The sequence below is a fragment of the Triticum aestivum genome, chromosome 7D (genome assembly GCF_018294505.1).
Source record: "Triticum aestivum cultivar Chinese Spring chromosome 7D, IWGSC CS RefSeq v2.1, whole genome shotgun sequence".
Taxonomy (NCBI): Eukaryota; Viridiplantae; Streptophyta; class Magnoliopsida; order Poales; family Poaceae; genus Triticum; species Triticum aestivum.
The window spans coordinates 387,047,618-387,073,081 of NC_057814.1; the positions used below are offsets into that span (position 1 = coordinate 387,047,618).

The 25,464-nt window shown below is 40.4% G+C and overlaps 1 long non-coding RNA gene across 1 annotated transcript; it reads right to left on the reverse strand.

The window, feature by feature from the left end:
• Positions 1-927: 927 nt before the first annotated feature.
• LOC123168216 (uncharacterized) lies at positions 928-1,812 on the reverse strand. The gene is made up of 2 exons (XR_006484246.1): positions 1,658-1,812; positions 928-1,138 (listed from the first exon to the last, which is right to left on the reverse strand). It is a non-coding gene; the product is annotated as an uncharacterized lncRNA (long non-coding RNA).
• Between the last annotated feature and the right edge of the window lie 23,652 nt (positions 1,813-25,464).

Consider the following 25,464-nt stretch of genomic DNA (forward strand, 5'->3'; position numbering starts at 1 on the left):
GAGCTCATTATGATGATGCATTACCGAGTGGGCCCAGAGATACCTCTCCGTCACACGGAGTGACAAATCCCAGTCTCGATCCGTGCCAACCCAACAGACACTTTCGGAGATACCCGTAGTGCACCTTTATAGTCACCCAGTTACATTGTGACGTTTGGCACACCCAAAGCACTCCTACGGTATCCGGGAGTTGCACGATCTCATGGTCTAAGGAAAAGATACTTGACATTGGAAAAGCTCTAGCAAACGAAACTACACGATCTTTTATGCTATGCTTAGGATTGGGTCTTGTCCATCACATCATTCTCCTAATGATGTGATCCCGTTATCAATGACATCCAATGTCCATGGTCAGGAAACCGTAACCATCTATTGATCAACGAGCTAGTCAACTAGAGGCTTACTAGGGACATGGTGTTGTCTATGTATCCACACATGTATCTGAGTTTCCTATCAATACAATTCTAGCATGGATAATAAACGATTATCATGAATAAGGAAATATAATAATAACCAATTTATTATTGCCTCTAGGGCATATTTCCAGCAGCGGACGGCAAAGGCATGAACGGCGGACGGCAAAGGCCTTTGCCGTCAGCCGCGGACGGCAAAAGGCTCCGGCAAAGTAAGGTCCGGCAAAGAGCTACTTTGTCGTCTGCTTCCGGGCGGCTAACGGCAAAGGGCCTTTGCCATCTGCAGCGGACGGCAAAGAGCCTACAGTCTTTGCCGTCTGCCAGCAGACGGCAAAGACTGCAGGCTCTTTGCCATCTGCTGGCATATGGCAAAGAGACCAAATAGGCATTAATTCTGTTTCTTCTTATACCCATTCATTTTCACAGAAAATCAAACACACATATATATATATACATAGTAGCAAGTTTCATCCATACATAGTACCAATATAGCATATCCAACACATGTTACCAATAGTAGCAAGTTTCATCCATACATATACATAGTTTCATCAATATTACACAGTTTCATCCATAGTTAGCAAGTTTCACAAAGTCAAAACAAAAACTAAAGACAAGCCCTCCATATCTGAAATTAGAAGAAATGACCTAAAACTAAATATCTATTTTCCTAAAAACTATCTTATTACTAAGATCTTCTCTGGATCTTCTTCTTTTCTTCCAACCTGCATAACAAAAACACTAAGAAAGAAAGAATGGGTTAGGAGTAGAAATGTAGCATTTCACTTGGTGAAATGCAATGCTGTTGGAGCCAGCACTTGAGATCAACACCAGAAAGTACTAAATTTTGAGAGATATCCAGATCCTGCAACAGTACATTAAGAGCAAATTTTGTCGCTAAATAAGCATTGCAATTATCACAGTACAACAAGCAAACAAACACAAGAGTCATGTCCATAAAGCAAATAGATATACAGGCAAGCATAGGTGCAGAGAAGCACATATAGAGTTAGTAATAAACTTGGATAGATGGTTCAATACAAGCACATTGTAACAGTACCCATAATAACTTAGATAACTTAACTACTTCTAAGTACTCAGAAGTAAAGCTGATTGTCCCTATTTTCAGTAAGTGATCATGCAAGAAGACAATTTCTTTTTATGGGTCTCAGTACCACTAGAAGGTCTCAGGACACAAGTTGCTCTTGCAGAAAAGATAAACAAACACATGCCACATATATTACCAATTTCATGGAAACAATAATGTTGGTATCTTTTCATATGCAGAGCCCTTTCTTTCTCCTCTTGGCTTAAGCCATAAAATCCACATGAGGCACCTGCAAGTCACTCCACTGTTGTTATGCTGTACAGTTCAACAAACACAATGACATAAGCACATCTTTTTCAAACAGGCAAATAGAGGGCTGAATTGTGGAGAGCAAAAGGGCGGCCTTGAAACTGATTGAACTAAAGGGTAGAGTTAGTATTATCAAGGCCAAAACCAAAAACAATCCCAGTTCTAACAGATGACATACACAACGTACAAACAAAAAAGGGCCATCTAAAATGTCTACTTGTTCTAGTGGCCAACACGTGGTAACAGGCAAAAACATCCACAAAGTCTCTCCTAAACCTCATAGCATTCATTGACAGCTGTCTTGTCAGGTGTGTTCTACTTGTTCATAAAGCATGAACGTCAACAGCAACATGGATAATGCTGGATACATGGAGAACAGAGTCATATAACATTTCCAGTATCCAAATTTACTGTATTTAAAGCTAAGCTGAACATCTTGTAGGAACAAAAAAGAAAAAAAAATAGCTGAGTCTGAATCTGACCATGCTACAAGACTACACCACCAGCTTCCTCAGATTTTGACGCGATAGGAGACGGATTGCCATTAGTCGACCAAAACTCTCTGACAATGCATCAGCAAAATTTTCCTAATTATCACGTCTTTCCTGCAAGAAGAATGAAGAACAATCTCTTGGATTACAGTGCACTCACATAGTCGAAGTCGGAAAAATGTAACAGATACATGTCCTGCCACTTTGAGTTGTACTAATAGATAAAATCAATGCAGAGTAATGATTTGAAGAGAACAAAGGCCTGACTTATATATAACACAAATAGGTCTGCATATGGATGTAATCAACATTCAGAAACACGAAGTGAAATTCTTGCAAAATCATAGGAATTGCTAATGATGCTATGAACAGCTTTACTAGGCAAAACAGAGGAGCGCCGGAGGTAGGGGTAGGGGTGTGGGGTTGGACCTGGGGCCGAGCACGGCAGAGAGGGTGAGAGGCGGGGTCGCGCCTACCCGCTGGAGGCGCGCCGGCCTCGTCCGTGCCCTTCCATGGTGGACTGCGCGCCGAGCCGGGAGAGCCGGGTGTGCGGATGGGTCGAGGGCGGGGGGGGCGGCGTTGGGTACCCTTCCGGCTGGAGGAGACGAGGCGCGGTGGCGCGCCGGCCGGAGGAGAGCAGAGGCGCGGTTGCGAAGCTCGGCCCGGAGCTGGTAGGGGTCGGGGGCGGGCAGCCTGAGCGAGTGGGGCTCCGGGTCGGAGGGGTCGTCGATCCTGAGCCCGCGCTCGCACTCGGCGATGACCTCCTCGTAGGCGCGGTTGTCGCTGGCAGCCTCGTAGAGGAGGAGGGCGCGGAAGTGGGCGAGCTCGAGGGAGTCGGGCACGAGGTCGACGGCGCGGCGCGCGGCGAGGAGGGCGGCCTGGTGGTGGCGTGCGCGGGCGGCGGGGTCGGTGAGGACGGCGGCGGTGCGGGAGTGGACGGTGCCGTGGGCGCGGAGGAGGAGCGGCGACCCCAGCGCATCGGCGAGGCGGAGGAGGGCGCCGGCGGGCGGATGTGGGGGCGGAGTAGGGTTTGGTGGGGGGATGCGCTTCTTTCGGCCCATCGGGGGGAAAATGAGATCCACTGGTCAGATCCGAAGATAGCCCCCCTCTTTGCCGTCCGCTGGCAGATGGCAAAGATTCTTTGCCATCTGCCAGCAGACGGCAAAGAAATAATAGATGACAAAGACCTTCTTTGCCGTCTGCCAATTCTTTGTCGTCTGTTGTTTGGTAGCTGATGGCAAAGACCTTCTTTGCCGTCTGCAAGCAGACGGCAAAGAACTGGCAGACGGCAAAATCCCTGATTCCAGTAGTGTATAAATTAAACTGCACCTCAGGAGGATTATTCCTAGGAAGGAAATTAAAACTTTGAACAAAGATGTTTGTGAGGAGATGATACTGTTCACATTCAGCTGTGATGAAGTCGGTGAGGCCGGCATTAGCATCATATTGTGTAAACTCCTGAAGGATTCCAGCCTCTTCCATGAACGGGGTGTGCGGCCATTCGCACGGCCGTACTTCCGCCAACCTCCGGGGATGGAGATAACTGTCAGACGACTCCCCAATAACTCCCTTGGAGTTCTTCTTAGAAGCAAACTTCTGATGTCTACTATGCAACTTTATTCTTGTAGACACGTGTTGGGCCTCCAAGCGCAGAGTTTTGTAGGACAGTAGTAATTTTCCCTCAAGTGGATGACCTAAGTTTTATCAATCCGTGGGAGGCGTAGGATGAGATAGTCTCTCTCAAACAACCCTGCAACCAAATAATAAAAAGTCTCTTGTGTCCCCAACACACCAAATACAATGGAAATTTGTATAGGTGCACTAGTTCGGCGAAGAGATGGTGATACAAGTGTAGTAATGATAGTAGATATTGATTTTTGTAGTAGGAACAATAAAAAACAGCAAGGTAGCAAGTAACAAAAGTGAGCACAAATGGTATTGCAATGCTTGAAAATGAGGCCTAGGGTCCGTACTTTCGCTAGTGCAATCTCTCAATAGTGCTAATATAATTGGATCATATAACCACCCCTCAAAGTGCGATGAAGAATCATTCCAAAGTTCCTATCTAGCGGAGAACATTGATGACCCACAAGTATAGGGGATCAATTGTAGCTCTTTTCGATAAGTAAGAGTGTCGAACCAAACGAGGAGCAGAAGGAAATGACAAGTAGTTTTCAGTAAGGTAGTGTCTGCAAGTGCTGAAATTGTAAGTAGCGGAGTAGTTTGATAGCAAGATAATTTGTAACGAGCAAGTAACGATAGTAGTAACAAAAGTGCAGCAAGGTAGCCCAATCCTTTTGAGGCAAAGGACAGGCCAATACGGTCTCCTATGATAAGCAAAGCATTCTTGAGGGTACACGGGAATTTCATCTAGTCACTTTCATCATGTTGGTTCGATTTGTGTTCGCTACTTCGATAATTTGATATGTGGGTGGACCAGTGCTTAGGTGCTGTTCTTACTTGAACAAACCTCCTACTTATGATTAACCCTCCCGCAAGAATCCACAACTACGAGAAAAGTATTAAGAATAAATTCTAACCATAGCATTAAACTTTTGGATCCAATCGGTCCCTTACGGTATAGCGCATAAACTGGGGTTTAAGCTTCTGTCACTCTCACAACCCATCATCTAATTGCTACTCCACAATGCATTCCCTTAGGCCCAAATATGGTGAAGTGTCATGTAGTCGACGTTCACATGACACCACTAAGGGAATCACAACATACATCATATCAAAATATCGAACACATATCAAGTTAACATGATTACTTGCAACATGATTTCTCCCGTGACCTCAAGAACAAAAGTAACTACTCACAAATGATAAACATGCTCATGATCAGAGGAGTATTAAATAGCATATTGGATCTGAACATATAATCTTCCACCAAATAAACCATATAGTAATCAACTACAAGATGTAATCAACACTACTAGTCACCCACAAGCACCAATCTATAGTTCCGGTAACAAGATTGAACACAAGAGATGAACTAGGGTTTGAGATGAGATGGTGTTGTTGAAGATGTTGATGGATATTGCCCTCCCCAAGATGGGAGATTTGTTGGTGATGATGATGATGATTTCCCCCTCCAGGAGGGAAGTTCCCTCGGCGGAATCGCTCTGCCGGAGGGCAAAAGTGCTCCTGCCCAAGTTCCGCCTCGAGGCGGTGGCGCTCCGTCCCTAAAGTCCTCTCCTTATTTTTTCTAGGTGAAAATGACCTATATACCAGAAGATGGGCACCGGAGGTGGGCCGAGGAGGGCACAACCCACGAGGGCGCGCCTGGGGGCCCTAGCACGCCCAGGCGGGTTGTGCCCACCTGGTGGGCCCCCTCTGGTAGTTATTTTCTCCAATAATTCTTATATATTCCATAAAAATTCTCCGTGAAGTTTCCGCTCATTTGGAGTTGCGCAGAATAGGTAGCCTGACGTAGCTTTTTCAAGTCCAGATTTCCAGCTGCCGGAATTCTCCCTCTTTGTGTATACCTTGCATATTATGAGAGAAAAGGAATTAGAATTACTCCAAAAAGAATTATTATGGATAAAAACATCATAAATAACAGTAAGAAAACATGATGCAAAATGGACGTATCAAACATAAGAAGAAATTATTTGTAGGGTACGAAACCACCTCGAAGCTATTCTTTCTGATCAATCTACCCAAGAGTTCGTACTAAAATAACACCAAATAATTTCAGATTCATAATACTCAATCCAACACAAAGAACCTCAAAGAGTGCCCCAGGATTTCTACCGGAGAAACAAAGACAAGAACGTGCATCAACCCCTATGCGTAGATTACCACAATGTCACCTCGAGAATCCGCGAGTTGAGTGCCAAAACATATATCAAGTGAATCAATACGATACCCCATTGTCGCCACGACTATTCATATGCAAGACATATATCAAGTGCTCTCAAATCCATAAAAGTATTCAATCCGATAACAACGAAATCTCAAAGGGAAAAACTAAATTCATCACAACAAGATAGAGAGGGGAAAACACCATATGATCCGACTATATTAACAAAACCCGTGATACATAAAGATCGTGACATCTCAAGAACATGAGAGAGAGAGAGATTAAACACATAGCTACTGGTACAAACCCTCAGCCCTGAGGGTGGACTACTCCCTCCTCATCGTGGTGGCCGCCAGGATGATGAAGATGGCCACCGGTGATGATTTCCCCCTCCGGCGGAGTGCCAAAACGGGGTCTAGATTGGTTTTCGGTGGCTACAGAGCCTTGCAGCAGTGGAACTTCTGATCTAGGTTAACCCCGAGGGTTTTCGGAATATTTGGGAATTTATGGGGTAAAGAGGGGGTGCGGGAGGCCACCGTAGTGGGCACAACCCAGCTGGGCGCGCCTGGTCCCCCAGGCGCGCCCTGGTGTGTTGTGCCCCCCTCGGGGCACCCCCGAGGTGCTGCTCTGGCCCATTGGTGGTCTTCTGGTCCATAAAAAAATCCAAAAAAAGTTTCGCGGTGTTTGGACTCCGTTTGATTTTGGTTTCCTGCGATGTAAAAAACATCAACTGGCACTGGGCACTGGGTCAATAGGTTAGTCCCAAAAAATGATATAAAGTTGCTATAAAATGATTGTAAAACATCCAAGAATGATAATAAAACAGCATGAATACTTCATAAATATAGATACGTTGAAGACGTATCAGCATCCCCAAGCTTAATTCCTACTCGTCCTCGAGTAGGTAAATGATAAAAGAAATAATTTATGAAGTGTGAATGCTAGCAAAGTGCATAAGTTTGATCCATGATAATTTCAACCACTTTTCCTAGCATCATAACAGCAATTCTTTCTTATGAAACTTCTCATGTTATAGTAGCAACCAATTCACATGTTAAGGTTCAGACAGTGAATTCTCTTGAAACTCAACAACCTATGTTCTCAGTCACCAAGCAATTGTAATTCAGCTTATTCAACAGAGTCTAAGTAAGAGCTCCACATACTCAACCATCATATAGTCTTCTATGATTGCTAACACTCACCACATACACATGAAACGTTTCAACCGGACACATAGAAAGATAGGGACTTATAATTTCGCCTCCCAACGTATTCACCTCAAGGGTGATGTCAACAATAACAACTCATGCTACCCACATCCAACTGGATGTATGTGCCTAGATCTTTCCTCACCACATGATGCTTGCCAAAAAAGAAAAATAAAAAGGAATAGAGGGAAGAACTTTGACTCTTGAATGAAATTAAATACATAAAACTAAAAGATAGGCCCTTCACAGAGGGAATCAGAGGTTGCCATGCGCTTATTTGTTTGTATGCTCAACCCCTTAGTGCAAAAGAACGTCACGTTATATTGCCCCTTATGATAGCAACCTTTATTATGCAGTCTGTCGCTTTTATTCTTTGCCATCACAAGTTCGTAGAACGCTCAATTTTCACTTACACTAAATGATCTAACATTTTAGAAGCAATTTTCATTGCCTTATTGCACAGGATCTTATTCAATCCTTAGGTAGGTATGGTGGACTCTTGAAAATAGGATTTGGGTTTAAGGGTTTTTGGATGCACAAGTAGTATCTCTACTTGGTGCGGAATTTTTGGCTAGCAAAGATGGGGGGCAAGCACCACATGTTGAAGGATCTATGACAATATAACTTCTATGTGAATATGACAAACATAAACCATTACGTTGTCTTCCTTGTCCAACGTCAACAATTTTTGCATATAATATTTTGATGGGGGCTCACAATCACAAAAGATTTCCAAGATAGTATATTTGCATGTGAAAGTTCTCTTCCTTATACTAATTATTCGTGAATTGCTTGTATGACCAATATTGTGATTGTCAAGCCTCAAAAGATTCACTTTCTAAACCCAACATGAAGCTACCACTAGGCATGATATGATTTCAACTTCATGACATTCAATTTATTCAACAATTTACTCATAGGATATAAGTGAAACACAATAGTAAATGACAAGCTACTCCAAAAAGATATAAGTGCAGATCTTGCGAGTAGTTAAGTAAATAGGTAGCTATTTGAGGACTCTCTCTTATTCAAAAACTTCCAGATCTAAGCATTTTATTAAAAGAGCAAGCAAAACAAAATAAAATGACATTCCAAGAATAGCACACATCATGTGAAGAAGCAAAAAACTTAGGCTCAACCGATACTAACCGATAATTGTTGAAGAAGAAAGGTGGGATGCCTACCGGGGCATCCCCAAGCTTAGATGCTTGAGACTTCTTGAAATATTATCTTGGGATGCCTTGGGCATCCGCAAGCTTGATCTTTTGTGTCTCCTTAATTCTTCTCATATCACGGTTTTCTTAAATCTCAGAAGCTTCATCCACACAAAACTCAACAAGAACTCGTGAGATAAGTTAGTATAAACCAATGCAAAAACCTTATCATTCTCTACTGTAGCAAATCACTAAAATTATTATTCAACATTACATACTAAATGCCTCTGCATATTTAATACTCCTATCCTCAAATAGAATCATTAAACAAGCAAACATATGCAAACAATGCAAACATAACAGCAATCTGCCAAAACAGTACAGTCTATAAAGAATGCAAGAGTATCAATACTTATTCAGCTCAAAAGATTCTGAAAATTTAACACACTGTATAAACTTTATCAGAGCTTATTGTGCAAAAAGTTTCAACATTTTACCACATTCTGACTTTTCTAGGGAATTTTTGCAACAGCGGTAAACTTTTTGTTTTCAAACAGCAACATGTAGACTTGCAAAATAAGCATAGTAAAGGCTATCATTGCCACTTTTATTGAAATAAAAGATGCAAAACATTATTATAAATAACAACAAGCAAATCTTAACAAAATAAATTAACTCTCCAAGCAAAACCCATATCATGTGACAAATAAAAATATAAATCCAAGTGAGGTTACCGATAATGTCGGAGACGAAGGAGGGGATGCCTTCCGGGGCATCCCCAAGCTTAGTTGCTTGGATCTTCCTTGAATATTACTTGGGGGTGCCTTGGGCATCCCCAAGCTTAGGGTCTAGTCACTTCTTATTCTCCTTATATCGATATCTCACCCAAAACTTGAAAACTTCAATCACACAAAACTTAACGGAACTTCGTGAGATGGGTTAGTATGATAAAGACAAATCATTCACTTTGGTACTGTCAAAGACAAGATTCATAATTATTCTCACACAATGCCTAATGTACCCAATCATTTTTACAATTTATATTGAGCAATGTAAGCCATAGAAACTAGAAATCAAGCAAACTATGCATTGAAAACAGAATCTGTCAAAAACAGAACAGTACGTAAAGATTTGAATTAAAGTCGTACTTTTGTAACTCGAAACATTCTGAAAATTTAGGACAACGTAGAAAATTTGTATAACCATCAACTGTAAAAAAATCAGAATTTTTCCATGTTCTACTAAAAGATAAGAATTTCTGCACTTAACGCAAAAGTTTCTATTTTTGCACAGAATCAAGTCAACTATTATCCACACTATCCCAAAGGCTTTACTTGGCACTTTATTGAAATAAAAGCTATAAAACATGATTACTACAGTAGCTTAATTATGTGAACACTCAAAAACAGTAGGTATAAGTGTTGGGTTGTCTCCCAACAAGCGCTTTTCTTTCATGCCTTTTTAGCTAGGCATGATGATTTCATTTATGCTCACTGATATGTCTCCAACGTATCTATAATTTTTGATTGTTCCATGCTATTATATTATCCGTTTTGGATGTTTAATGGGCTTTATTATGCACTTTTACATTATTTTTGGGACTAACCTATTAACCGAAGGCCCAGTGCAAATTGTTGTTTTATGCCTATTTCAGTGTTTCGTAGAAAAGGAATATCAAACGGAATCCAAACGGAATGAAACCTTCGCGAGGATCGTTTTTGGAAAAAACACAATCCAGGAGACTTGGAGTGGACGCCAAGGAAGCAACAAGGTGGCCACGAGGTAGGGAGGCGCGCCCAGGGGGGTAGGCGCGCCCCCACCCTTGTGGGCCCCTTGTGGCTCCACCAACCTACTTCTTTCGCCTATATATACTCATATACCCTGAAAACATCAGGAGCACCACGAAACCCTATTTCCACCGCCGCAACCTTCTGTACCCGTGAGATCCCATCTTGGGGCCTTTTCCGGTGCTCCGCCGGAGGGGGAATCGATCACGGAGGGCTTATACATCAACACCATAGCCTCTCGATGATGTGTGCGTAGTTTACCACAGACCTTCGGGTCCATAGTTATTAGCTAGATGGCTTATTCTCTCTCTTTGGATCTCAATACAAAGTTCTCCTTGATTCTCTTGGAGATCTCTTCGATGTAATTCTTTTTGCGGTGTGTTTGTCGAGATCCGATGAATTGTGGGTTTATGATCAAGATTATCTATGAACAATGTTTGATTCTTCTCTAAATTCTTATATGCATGATTTAATATCTTTGCAAGTCTCTTCGAATTATCAGTTTGGTTTGGCCTAGTAGATTGATCTTTCTTGCAATGGGAGAAGTGCTTAGCTTTGGGTTCAATCTTGCGGTGTCCTTTCCCAGTGACAGCAGGGGCAGCAAGGCCCGTATTGTATTGTTGCCATCGAGGATAAAAAGATAGGGTTTATATCATATTGCTTGAGTTTATCCCTCTACATCATGTCATCTTGCTTAATGCGTTACTCTATTCTTATGAACTTAATACTCTAGATGCATGCTGGATAGCGGTCGATGTATGGAGTAATAGTAGTAGATGCAGAATCGTTTTGGTCTACTTGTCACGGACGTGATGCCTATATACATGATCATGCCTAGATATTCTCATAACCGTGCGCTTTTCTATCAATTGCTCGACATTAATTTGTTCACCCACCGTAGATTATGCTATCTTGAGAGAAGCCACTAGTGAAACCTATGGCCCCCGGGTCTATCTTCCATCATATTAATCTCCCGTCAACTAGCTATTTCTGTCACCGTTTATTTTGCAATCTTTACTTTTCAATCTATACAACAAAAATACCAAAAAAATATATTATTATCTTTATCAGATCTCACTTTTGCAAGTAGCCGTGAAGGGACTGACAACCCCTTTATGGCGTTGGTTGCAAGGTTCTTCATTGTTTGTGCAGGTACGAGGGGCTTGCGTGTAGTCTCCTACTGGATTGATACCTTGGTTCTCAAAAATTGAGGGAAATACTTAGGCTACTTTGCTGCGTCACCCTTTCCTCTTCAAGGGAAAACCAACGCATGCTCAAGAGGTAGCACTCACATAAAAGATAAGAATTGAAACATAAAAAGAGCATCATGAAGCATGTGACTAGCACATTTAAGTCTAACCCACTTCCTATGCATAGGGATTTTGTGAGCAAACAACTTATGGGAACAATAATCAACTAGCATAGGAAGGCAAAACAAGTGCAACTTCGAAACTTTCAACACATAGAGAGGAAACTTGATATTATTGCAATATGTAAAAGCATAAGTTCCACCCTCATAGTAATTTTCAGTAGCATCATGAATGAATTCAAGAATATAGTTGTCACATAAAGCATTATTTTCATCATCCACAAGCATACACATTTGTTTACTCTCCACATAAGCAAAAAATTCTCATTCATAGTAGTGGGAGCAAACTCAACAAAATAACTATCATGAGATTGAAAATTAAAATCATGATGACAAGTTTAATGGTTATCATTATTCAATATAGCATACATGTCATCACCATAATCATAATAGATAACAACTTTGTTATCATAGTCAATTGAAGCCTCATCCAAAATGGTGGATTCATCACTAAATAAAGTCATGACCTCTCCAAATCCACTTTCATCATTATAATCATCATAAATAGGAGGCATGCAATCATTATAACAAATTTGCACATCAAATCTTGGGGGACAAAAATATCATCTTCATCAAACATAGCATCCCCAAGCTTATGGCTTTGCATATCATTAGCATCATGGATATTCAAATAATTCATACTAACAAAATTGCAATCATGCTCATCATTTATACCAAACATTCTATTGAATTATTCTTCTATCAATTGAGCACAATTTTCCTTTCCATCATTTTCATGAAAGACATTATAAAGACGAACAATATGATGCAACCTCAATTCCATTTTTTGTAGTTTTCTTTTATATACCAAACTAGTGATAAAACAAGAAACTAAAATATTCGATTGCAAGATCTAAAGATATACCTTCAAGCACTCACCTCCCCGGCAACGATGCCAGAAAATAGCTTCATTGATGGGATGTGAGTGCCGCTTACCTAACCTCCCCGGCAACGGCGCCAGAAAAGAGCTTGATGTCTACTACGCAACTTTATTCTTGTAGACACGTGTTGGGCCTCCAAGCGCAGAGTTTTGTAGGACAGTAGCAATTTTCCCTCAAGTGGATGACCTAAGGTTTATCAATCTGTGGGAGGTGTAGGATGAAGATGGTCTCTCTCAAACAACCCTGCAACCAAATAATAAAAAGTCTCTTGTGTCCCCAACACACCAAATACAATTGTAATTTGTATAGGTGCACTAGTTCGGCGAACAGATGGTGATAAAAGTGTAGTAATGATAGCAGATATTGATTTTTGTAATAGGAACAATAAAAACAGCAAGGTAGCAAGTAACAAAAGTCAGCACAAACGGTATTGCAATGCTTGAAAATGAGGCCTAGGGTTCATACTTTCGCTAGTGCAATCTCTCGACGGTGCTAATATAATTGGATCACGATCATATAACCACCCCTCAAAGTGTGATGAAGAATCACTCCAAAGTTCCTATCTAGTGGAGAACATAAGAAGAAATTATTTGTAGGTACGAAACCACCTCGAAGCTATTCTTTCCGATCGATCTACCCAAGAGTTCGTACTAAAATAACACCAAAGAATTTCAGATTCCTAATACTCAATCCAACACAAAGAACCTCAAAGAGTGCCCCAAGATTTCTACTGGAGAAACAAAGATAAGAACGTGCATCAACCCTATGCGTAGATTACCCCAATGTCACCTCGGGAATCCGCAAGTTGAGTGCCAAAACATATATCAAGTGAATCAATACGATACCCCATTGTCACCACGAGTATTCATATGCAAGACATATATCAAGTGCTCTCAAATCCATAAAAATATTCAATCGATAACAACAAAATCTCAAAGGGAAAAACTAAATTCATCACAACAAGATAGAGAGGGGAAAACACCATATGATCCGACTATATTAACAAAGCCCGCGATACATCAAGAGCGTGACATCTCAAGAACACGAGAGAGAGAGAGAGAGAGATTAAACACATAGCTACTGGTACAAACCCTCAGCCCCGAGGGTGGACTACTCCCTCCTCATCGTGGTGGCCGCCGGGATGATGAAGATGGCCACCGGTGATGATTTCCCCCTCCGGCATAGTGCCAGAACATGGTCTAGATTGGTTTTTGGTGGCTACAGATCCTTGCGGCGGCGGAACTTCTGATCTAGGTTAACCCCGAGGGTTTTCGGAATATTTGGGAATTTATAGGGTAAAGAGGGGGTGCGGGAGGCCACCATGGTGGGCACAACCCAGCTGGGCGCGCCTGGGCCCCCAGGCGCGCCCTGGTGGGTTGTGCCCCCCTTGGGGCACCCCCGAGGTGCTGCTCTGGCCCATTGGTGGTCTTCTGGTCCATAAAAAATCCACAAAAAGTTTCGTGGTGTTTGGACTCGGTTTGATATTGACTTCCTGCGATGTAAAAAACAAGCAAAAAATAGCAACTGGCACTGGGCAGTGGGTCAATAGGTTAGTCCCAAAAAATGATATAAAGTTGCTATAAAATGATTGTGAAACATCCAAGAATGATAATAAGACAGCATTAATACTTCATAAATTATAGATGCGTTGGAGACGTATCAACTTCCTAAAGATATTCATCCTTTTCCGATGAACAAAAATTCTGAAATTTTTAGTCCACAAATTTTTCTCAACAAAACTTCACAAAATTGATAGCAACTACTCATAGGGATACATAGAGGCCATAGCAAGCATTCAAACTACTTAGAACTCTAAGAATTTAACATGCAAGCTCATCTACAACAACACCAAGAGTAGCTAATTATTCAAAATAAACACCACTAGAACGAAAACTAATTGGACAAACGGTTGAATCACATACCAAGCAACAATCCCCCGAAACAGTTTCGAAAACGGAGCTTCGAGCAAAGAGATCGAAATCCGCGGGTTTGGGAGCAAGAACATGGGGGAGAGAGAGAGAGCAAAGGTGATTTTTTTTCTCGAGGTAGGTGATGATGTGGTGTAAAGAGATAAGTGAGGGGGCCCACGGGCGGACCACAACCCACCAGGGCGCGCCTGGGGGTCCTGGCGTGCCCAGGTGGGTTGTGCCCACCTGGTGCACCTCCCTCTAATGTTATTTGCACCAAAAATTCTTAAATATTCAGAAAAAATCATATTAAATTTTCAGAGCATTTTGAGAGCTTTTATTTTTGGGTCTTTTTATTGCATGGGAAATTCAGAAAACAGACAAAACATGGCATTATATTTTATTTAACTAATAAAAACAGAAAACAAAAAGTAGGGACAGAAGGTAGTGCTTACTAAATTCATCAACTTCATACCTCTAAAAAATGATCCATTAATAAGGTTGGTCAGGTCTTATTAACGACCACTTTCGATTAGCATGAAACCGAAGAACTTCCGTAAATCACTAAGTTACCTCAACGAGGATATGCATTTCCCCAACAATAAGCATTTCATATTTCTTTTTAACAGTAGGTAGAGGTAGTTGAAAACTTCGAATAGTGATTGTCTGAGATTTTTCAATAACGTTAATACCATTCACTTGGAATTGTTTCTTCGGAAAATGCACCGTATGCTCATTACCATTGATATGAAAAGTGACCTTGCTTTTATTGCAATCAATAACAGCCCTTGCAGTATTCAAGAAGGGTCTACCAAGGATAATCAACATGTTGTCGTCCTCGGGCATCTCAAGTATAACAAAGTCAGTCAAAATAGTAACATTAGCAAAAACAACGGGAACATCCTCACAAATACCGATAGGTGTGGCAGTTGATTTGTCAGCCATTTGCAAATATATTTCAGTAGGTGTGAGCTTATTCAAATCAAGTCTTTTATATAAATATAAAGGCATAACACTAACACCAACTCCTAAATCACATAAAGCAGTTTTGACATAATTCTTCTTGATAGAGCAAGGTATAGTTGGTATTCCCAGATCTTCAAGTTTTTTAGGTACTCCATCTTTAAAAGTACAATTAGCAAGCATAGTGGAGATTTCAGCTTCTGGTATTTTTCTCTTATTTGTGATGATGTCTTTCATGTACTTTGCATAAGGAGGCATTTTAAGGATATCAGTCAAGCGAGTACGCAAAAAGACTGGCCTCAGCATTTCAGCAAAGCGTTCAAATTCTTCATCATCTTTCTTTTTAGTTGACTTAGGTGGAAAAGTCATAGGGGTTTTAACCCATGGTTCTATTTCTTTACCGTGTTTTCTAGCAATAAAGTCTCTTGTCATATCTTGTATTCTTGGGTTGTGGGTTATCAAGATCAACCAGTGGTTCTATCTCAACATCATTGTCTGGTTCTTTACTATTTGTTTGAGTATTTTCATGAACCTCATCATTATCTTTTTCATTATCAGAAGGTGAGTGTTCACTACCAGGTTGAGTTTCAGCATCGGAGATAGAAATTTCATTATCATTATCAGGAGGTTTTTCTACTTCAGGTTCACTAGAGGCATGCAAAGTCCTATCATTTTTCTTCTTCTTTTTCTTTTTAGAAGGACTACATGCATCAGAGTTAGCTCTTTGTGAATCTTGTTCAATTCTCTTTGGGTGTCCATGAGGATAAAGTGGTTCCTGAGTCATTTTACCTCCTCTAGTTGCTACTCTAACAGCAAAGTCATTGATATTATTATTCATTTCATCAAGCAACTCTCTTTGAGATTTTAGCAACTTGTTCTAACTGAGTTTGAGCCATAGAAGCATGCTTTCCCACACATCTAACATCATTTGAGATTCTAAATAACAAGTCACTCAAGCGAGCAATCATATCAGAATTGTATTTCAATTGTTTCATAACATTTGCATTGAAGTGATCTTGTTTTATAATGTAGTTTTCAAACTCATAAAGGCATTGACTAGGGTGCATATTGTGAGGATTATCATTATCATTAAATTTCATTAGAGAATTTACCTCTACCACCTTAGGTAGTGGTGGTGTATCAAGCCCATGTATTTCTTTAATAGGAGGTAAATTTTTAACATCCTCAGCCTTAATACCTTTTTCCTTCATAGATTTCTTTGAGTCTTGCATATCTTCAAGACTGAGATATAATATACCCCTCTTCTTAGGAGTGGGTTTAGGCGGTGGTTCAGGAAGAGTCCAATCATAATAATTTTCAATATGTTATTCAATAATTCTTCAGCTTGCCCAATAGTTCGTTCCCTGAAAACACAACCAGCACAACTATCTAGGAAGTCCCTAGAAGCATCGGTTAGTCCACTATAGAAGATATCAAGTATTACATTTTTCTTAAGAGGATGATCAGACAAAGCAATAAGTAGTTGGCAAAGCCTCCCCCAAGCTTGTGGGAGACTCTCTTCTTTAATTTGCACAAAGTCAAATATTTCCTGTAAAGCAGCTTGTTTCTTATGAGCAGGGAAATATTTTTCAGAGAAGTAATAAATCATATCCTGGGGACTACGCACACAACCAGGAGCAAGAGTATTGTACCAAGATTTAGCATCACCCTTTAATGAGAACGGAAATAATTTGAGAATAAAGTAATAGCGAGTCTTCTCATCATGAGTAAAAAGGGTGGCTATATCATTCAACTTAGTAAGATGTGCCACAACAGTTTCAGTTTCATAACCATGGAAAGGATCAGATTCAAACAAAGTAATTAACTCTGGGTCGACAGAGAAATCATAATCCTTATCATCAATAAAGATAGGTGAGGTAGCAAACTTAGGATCATATTGCATTCTAGCATTCAGAGATTTTTCTTTATACTTGCATAATAATTTCTCTAGATCATCTCTATCCTTACAAGCAAGAATATCTCTAGTTGTCTCCTCATTCATAACATAACCTTCCGGTACCTTAGGCAATTCATATCTAGGAAGGCTAGTTCGAGCAGGTGTTTCAATGTTTTCAATTTCAAGCTCATCATCAGAAACAACATCATGTTGTCTTACTGTAGCAATTTGTTCATCAAGAAAATCACCAAGTGGCACATCATCATCATAAAGCAAGGTACTAGCATCATCATAAGTATCATTCATAGCAGAAGTAGCATCATCAACAACTAGCGACATATCAGGATTAATAGAATGTGGTGGTGTTGCAAGTTTACTTATAACAGAAGGTGAATCTAAAGCAGAACTGGATGTCAGTTCCTTACCTCCCCTCGTCTTAGAGGGATAAATCTTAGTCTTAGCATCCTTCAGATTCTTCATAGTGATAGATTGATAATATTCCCAAATAAGCTATGCTCCCCGGCAACCCCGCCAGAAAAAGGTCTTGATAACCCACAAGTATAGGGGATCGTAACAGTTTTCGAGGGTAGAGTATTCAACCCAAATTTATAGATTCGACACAAGGGGAGCCAAAGAATATTTGAAGGTATTAGCAGCTGAGTTGTCAATTCAACCACACCTGGAGATTAATTATCTGCAGCAACGTGATCAGTAGCAAAGTAATATGATAGTTTTGATAGTAGTGACAGCAGCAATAGTAACGGTAACAGTGATAGCAGTATTTTTGTAGCAAGTGCAACAGTAACGATAGCAGTAGTAACTTAGCAAGAACAATATAAGATAAATTCGTAGGCATTGGATCGGTAATTTTTTTGGATGATATTCATCATGTGACAGTCATAACCTAGGGTAATACGGCACTAGCTCTAGTTCATAAATATAATGTAGGCATGTATTCCGTAAATAGTCATACGTGCTTATGGAAAGAACTTGCATGACATCTTTTGTCCTACTCTCCCGTGGCAGCGGGTTCCATAAGGAAACTAAGGGATATTAAGGCCTCCTTTTAATAGAGAACCGGAACAAAGCATTAACACACGGTTAATACATGAACTCCTCAAACTACGGTCATCACCGGGAGTGGTCCCGACTATTGTCACTCTGGGGTTGCCGGATCATAACATGTAGTAGGTGATTATAACTTGCAAGATCGGATTTAGAACATGGATATAATGGTGATGACATAAACGGTTCAGATCTAAAATCATGGCACCCGGGCCCAAAGTGACAAGCATTAAGCATGGCAAAGTCATAGCAACATCAATCTCAGAACATAGTGGATACTAGGGATCAAGACCTAATAAAACTAACTAGATTACATGATGAATCTCATCCAAATCCTCACTGACCAGCTAGCCTACAAAGGAATTACTCACTCCCGGTGGGGAGCATCATGGAATTGGCGATGGAGAAGGGTTAGTGATGACGAAGAACGAAGACCCCCTCTCCGCAGCCCCAAACGGACTCCAGATCTGGCCTCCCTATGAAGAACAGGAGGTGACGGCGGCTCCGTCTCATGGATCGTGATAATTCTTTCTCCCTAATTTTTTCCTGGCAGTATGGGATTTTATAGGATCGGTTTCAGGGTCTGCGGGGCCACGATGTGGGGACAACCCACCTGGGCGCGCGTGGGGGGGCAGGCGCGCCATGGTGGCTTGTGCCCACCCAGGTGCCCCCCTTAGGTGACTCTTAGCTCTAGAAATTCTCCTTTATTGTATAAAAAATCCTCGCCAATTTTTGTTCCATTCCGAGAACTTTTATTTCTACACAAAAACAACACCATGGTAGTTCTGCTGAAAACAACGTCAGTCCGGGGTTAGTTTCATTCAAATCATGCAAATTAGAGTCCAAAACAAGAGGAAAAGCGTTAGGAAAAGTAGATATGTTGGAGACGTATCAATCACCAACGAAGGTTGAATCCCAAAATGAAAGAAGTGGTAGAAATGAAATACTAAAGCTTCTAGAGGCAGGTATAATTTATCCTATTGCTGATAGTAAATGGGTAAGTCATGTTCATTGTGTCCCTAAGAAAGGAGGTATTACTGTTGTTCCTATTGATAAGAATGAATTGATTCCACAAAGAATTGTTACAGGTTATAGAACGGTAATTGATTTTCGCAAATTGAATAAAGCTACTAGTATTGATCAAATGCTAGAAAGACTATCCAAAGATACACACTTTTGCTTTCTAGATGGTTATTCTGGTTTCTCTCAAATACCTGTGTCAAAAGATGATCAAGAGAAGACCACTTTTACTTGCCCTTTCGGTACCTTTGCTTATAGATGTATGCCTTTTGGTTTATGCAATGCACCTGCTACCTTTCAAAGATGTATGACTGCTATATTCTCTAATTTTTGTGAAAAGATTGTTGAGGTTTTCATGGATGATTTCTCCGTGTACGGAACTTCTTTTGATGATTGGTTAAGCAACCTTGATCGAGTTTTGCAGAGATGTGAAGAAACTAATCTTGTCTTGAATTGGGAGAAGTGCCACTACATGGTTAATGAAGGTATTGTCTTGGGGCATAAAATTTCTGAAAGAGGTATTGAAGTTGATAAAGCTAAAGTAGATGCTATTGAAAAGATGTTATGTCCTAAAGATATCAAAGGTATAAGAAGTTTCCTTGGTCATGCTGGTTTCTATAGGATATTTATTAAATACTTCTCTAAAATTTCTAGGCCTCTCACTAATCTCTTACAAAAAGATGTTCCTTTTGTTTTTGATGATGATTGTGTAGAAGCATTTGAAATACTTAAGAAAGCCTTGATTTATGCACCTATTGTTGAGCCACTTGACTGGAATTTACCCTTTGAAATTATGTGCGATGCTAGTGATTATGTTGTTGGTGCTGTTCTAGGGCAAAGAGTTGATAAGAAATTAAATGGTATTCATTATGCTAGTAAAACTCTAGACAATGCCCAGAGAAATTATGCTACTACTGAAAAAGAATTTTTAGCAGTTGTATTTGCTTGTGATAAGTTCAGATCTTATATTGTTGATTCCAAAGTAACTGTTCACACTGATCATGCTGCTATTAAATATCTTATGGAAAAGAAAGATGCTAAACCTAGACTTATTAGATGGGTTCTCTTGCTACAAGAATTAGATTTGCATATTATTGATAGAAAGGGAGCTGAGAACCCCGTTGTCGACAACTTGTCTAGGTTAGAAAATATTCTTGATGACCCACTGCCTATTGATGATAGCTTTCCCGATGAACAATTATCTATCATAAATGCTTCACGTAATACTCCATGGTATGCTGATTATGCTAATTACATTGTTGCAAAATTTATACCACCTAGTTTCACATACCAGCAAAAAAAAGTTTTTCTATGATTTAAGACATTACTTTCGAGATGACCCACACCTTTATAAAGAAGGAGTAGATGGTGTTATTAGACGTTGTGTACCTGAGCCTGAACAGGAACAGATCCTACGCAAGTGCCAGTCCGAGTCTTACGGCGGACACCACGCTGGAGATAAAACTGCACATAAGGTATTGCAATCTGGTTTTTATTGGCCTACTCTCTTCAAGGATGCTCGTAAGTTTGTCTTGTCTTGTGATAAATGCCAAATAATTGGCAATATTAGTAGACGTCAGGAAATGCCTATGAATTATTCACTTGTTATTGAACCATTTGATGTTTGGGGCTTTGATTATATGGGACCTTTTCCTTCCTCTAATGGGTATACACATATTTTAGTTGGTGTTGATTACGTTACTAAGTGGGTAGAAGCTATTCCAACTAGTAGTGCTGATCATAACACTTCTATTAAGATGCTTAAAAAAGTTATTTTTTCGAGGTTTGGAGTCCCTAGATATTTAATGACTGATGGTGGTTCACATTTTATTCATGGTGCTTTCCGTAAAATGCTTGCTAAGTATGATGTTAACCATAGAATTATATCCCCATATCACCCTCAGTCTAGTGGCCAAGTAAATTGAGCAATAGAGAGATTAAATTGATTTTAGAAAAGACTGTTAATAGATCTAGAAAGAATTGGTCTAAGAAACTTGATGATGCATTATGGGCTTATAGAACTGGGTATAAGAACCCTATGGGTATGTCTTCGTATAAAATGGTTTATGAAAAAGCATGTCACTTACCTCTCGAACTAGAACATAAGGCATATTGGGCTATTAAAGAGCTCAATTATGATTTTAAACTTGCCGGTGCGAAGAGGTTATTTGACATAAGCTCACTTGATGAATGGAGAACCCAAGCCTATGAGAATGCTATTGTTTAAAGAAAAGGTTAAAAGATGGCATGACAAGAGGATACAAAAGCGTGAGTTTAATGTAGGTGATCATGTTTTGCTATACAACTCTCATTTAAGATTTTTTGCAGGAAAGCTTCTCTCTAATTGGGAAGGTCCTTACATTATCGAGGAGGTCTATCGTTCTGGTGCCATCAAAATCAACAACGCCGAAGGCACAAATCCGAAGGTGGTAAACGGTCAAAGAATCAAACATTATATCTCAGGTACTCCCATAAATGTTGAAACCAATATAATTGACACCGTAACACCTGAGGAGTACATAAGGGACACTTCCCAGAATGTTTCAGACTCCAAAAAGGAATAGGTACGTGGTACGGTAAGTAAACCGACTCCAAAACTGTTCTAATAGCAAATTTTCTCCGTTTTGGAATATTTAAAAAATTAGGAAAATTAAAAGTAGTCTGAAAGAGACACGAGGCCACCACAAGGGTGGAGGGCACGCCCTACCCCCTGGGCGCTCCCCCCGTCCTTGTGGCCATCTCGTGTGCCCTCCGGACTCCGTTTTCTTGCACGATACTTCTTATGGTCGGTAAAAAATCATTATATATTGTCCCGAAGGTTTTGACCACCGTACCACGACAAAATCCCCTGTTTTCGTTTTGAGTTGTTTCTACAGCAGATTTGGACCAAGATGTCTTCGCAAGAGTCGGTCGTGGAGAGTCGTGTATCTCAGCCGACACCGGGCCCAAGAGCATACAATGGAGCTAACCACTCCGGGCAAGCAACGGAGGAAGAGATGGAGGCTGACTTGAAAAGAGTAGATGCCATGGAGGAGGATCAGGAAGTTACCTCCCGTCTTCAAGCTGGATTCATGTTGGAGGAACTTCAGAGCTCATTAATACCAAACTCAGTCATCCCTCCTAATGCTAGATTTCTCTCTTATGAAAATATGAAAAGGAGTGTTAGTTTTTCTCCCAGCTATGAAACATCCTTGGGTGATTGGAGCTCTAGGCGTCATGGGTAAACTTCGCAAGGAAATAATGGATCTTAAGCAACAAAAGAATAAGCTCGAGGAGGAGAATCGCATCTTAAGGGGCATCATCACCAAGAATATCACATCACCACCTCCGAAGAAAGAGACATAAATACATGGGTATGGGCACTCCCCTTGGCAACTGCCAAGCTCGGGGGAGATGCCCCGGTATCGTATCACCATCACACCTTTATCCTTATCGTTTTTCTTAGTTCGATCCTTTTGGTTATATCTTGATCTGGTAGAATAGAAGTTTTTAGTATGATCTAGCTTTGAATTTGTTTCAATCTCTATCTATGTAATCGAGTCCTTGAGTTATATATAATAAAGAGTAGTTTTGAGTTGAGGGCTTTTCTATCTTGCTATGATCTTGAGGGAATAAATTAAGGAAAATAAAAAAGAAATAAAAGATCATATATTGATCTTATGGGAAGTAATGACTTCACATATAAAGAGTATGATGAATAAAAGTTATTGAGAGTTGACAAACATAGTTTTGGTCATTGTTGCAATTAATAGGGAGTAATAAAGAAAGAGAGGCTTCACATATAAATATACTATCTTGGACATCTTTTGTAATTGTGAGCACTCATTAAAATATGACATGCTAAAAAGTTGATGTTGGACAAGGAAGACAACATAATGGGTTATGTTTTCCTATATCCGAATAGAAGTTATATTGTCATGGATCCTCCAACATGTTGAGCTTGCCTTTCCCTCTCATGCTAGCCAAATTCTTTGCACCAAGTAGAGATACTACTTGTGCTTCCAAACATCTCTTAACCCAGTTTTGCCATGAGAGTCCACCATACCTACCTATGGATTGAGTAAGATCCTTCAAGTAAGTTGTCATCGGTGCAAGCAATAAAAATTGCTCTCTAAATATGTATGATCTATTAGTGTGAAGAAAATAAGCTTTATACGAACTTGTGATATGGAAGAAATAAAAGCGGCGGACTCCATAATAAAGGTCAAGCGGCAATATAAAGTGACGTTCTTTTGCATTAAGATTTCGTGCATCCAGCCATAAAAGCGCATGGCAACCTCTGCTTCCCTCTGCGAAGGGCCTATCTTTTATTTTTACCTTCTCCCCTTATACAAGAATCATGGTGATCATCACCTTTCCTCTTTACACTTTTTCCTTTGGCAAGCACTATATGTTGGAGAGATCTGGATATATATATATCCACTCGGATGTAGGTTATCATAAAGTATTATTGTTGACATTACCCTTGAGGTAAAAGGTTGGGAGGCGAAACTATAAGCCCCTATCTTTCCCTGTCCCCGATTGAAGCTTTGAACCCATAAGTATTGCGTGAGTGTTAGCAATTGTGAAAGACTAAATGATAGTTGAGTATGTGGACTTGCTGAAAAGCTCTTATATTGACTCTTTTCGATGTTATGCTAAATTGCAATTGCTTCAATGACTGAGATCATACTTTGCTAGTTTTCAATGAAGTTTTTTATTCATGCTCTACCTTGTGAATTAATTGTTACTTTAGCATAAGAAATTATATGACAACGTATTGTTGCTGGTCTAAAGATGATCATGATGTCCTCATGTCCGTATTTTATTTTATCGACACCTCTATCTCTAAACATGTGGACATATTTTTCGATATCGGCTTTCGCTTGAGGACAAGCAAGGTCTAAGCTTGGGGGAGTTGATACGTCCATTTTGCATCATGCTTTTATATTGATATTTATTTCATTATGGGCTGTTATTACACATTATATCACAATACTTATGCCTTTTCTCTCTTATTTTATAAGGATTACATGAAGAGGGAGAATGCCGGCAGCTGGAATTCTAGACTGGAAAAGGAGCAAATATTAGAGACCTATTCTGCACAACTCCAAAAGTCCTGAAACTTCACGGAGAATATTTTCAGAATATATAAAAAATATTGGGCGAAGAAAGCACCAGAGGGGGTCCACCAGCTAGCCACAAGGGTGGAGGGCGCGGTCTACCCCCTCGGCACGCCCCCGTCCTTGTGGGCCCCTGGCAGGCCCCCGACGCCCATCTTCTACTATATGGTGTGTTTTGACCTGGAAAAAAAATAAGAAGGAGGCTTTCGGGACGAAGCGTCGCCGTCTCGAGGCGGAACTTGGGCGGAACCAATATAGGGCTCCGGCGGAGCTGTTCTGTCGGGGAAACATCCCTTCGGGATGGGAAAATCGAAGCCATCGTGATCACCAACGATCCTCTCATCGAGAGGGGGTCAATCTCCATCAACATCTTCACCAACACCATCCCCTCTCAAACCCTAGTTCATCTCTTGTATCCCATCTTTGCCTCAAAACCTTAGATTGGTACCTGTGGGTTGCTAGTAGTGTTGATTACTCCTTGTAGTTGATGCTAATTGATTTATCAGGTGGAAGATTATATTTTCAGATCCTTAATGATAATTAATACTCCTCTGATCTTGATCATGAATATGCTTTGTGAGTAGTTACGTTTGTTCCTGGGGTCATGGGAGAAGTCTTGTTATAAGTAATCATGGGAATTTGGTATTCTTTCAATATTTTGATGAGATGTATGTTGTCTTTCCTCTAGTAGTGTTATGTGAACGTCGACTACATGACACTTCACCATTGTTTGGGCCGGAAGGCATTGGGAAGTAATAAGTAGATGATGGGTTGCTAGAGTGACAGAAGCTTAAACCCTATTTATGTGTTGCTTCGTAAGGGGCTGATTTGGATCCATATGTTTCATGTTATGGTTAGGTTTACCTTAATTCTTATTTCGTAGTTGCGGATGCTTTGAGAGGGGTTAATAATAAGTGGGAGGCTTGTCCAAGGAAGAGCAGCACCCAAGCACCGGTCCACCCACATATCAAATTATCAAAGTAACGAACGCGAATCATATGAGCATGATCAAAACTAGCTTGACAACAATTCCCATGTGTCCTCG